Here is a 247-nt window from a genome sequence, read left to right as displayed (position 1 = left end):
TCGCGAGTTGGGCAAATTTGGGTATGAACCTCCTGTAGTAGCTGCCTAGTCCGATGAACGCTCGTACTTGGGTGGTGTTTGTGGGTCTTGGGTAGGATTGGATTTTTTCCACTTTGCTGGGCTCCGGTCTCACCCCTTGGCTGGAGACGACAAACCCCAGGAACACGGTTGATGTGTGTCCGAAATGGCATTTGCTGGCCTTGAGCAACAACCCATGACCCTTCAGTCTGTGTAGTACCTGGCTCAG

This window comes from Gregarina niphandrodes (assembly GCF_000223845.1).
Source record: "Gregarina niphandrodes unplaced genomic scaffold scaffold00104, whole genome shotgun sequence".
Classification (NCBI taxonomy): domain Eukaryota; phylum Apicomplexa; class Conoidasida; order Eugregarinorida; family Gregarinidae; genus Gregarina; species Gregarina niphandrodes.
Note: the sequence above shows the minus strand (reverse complement) of the source record.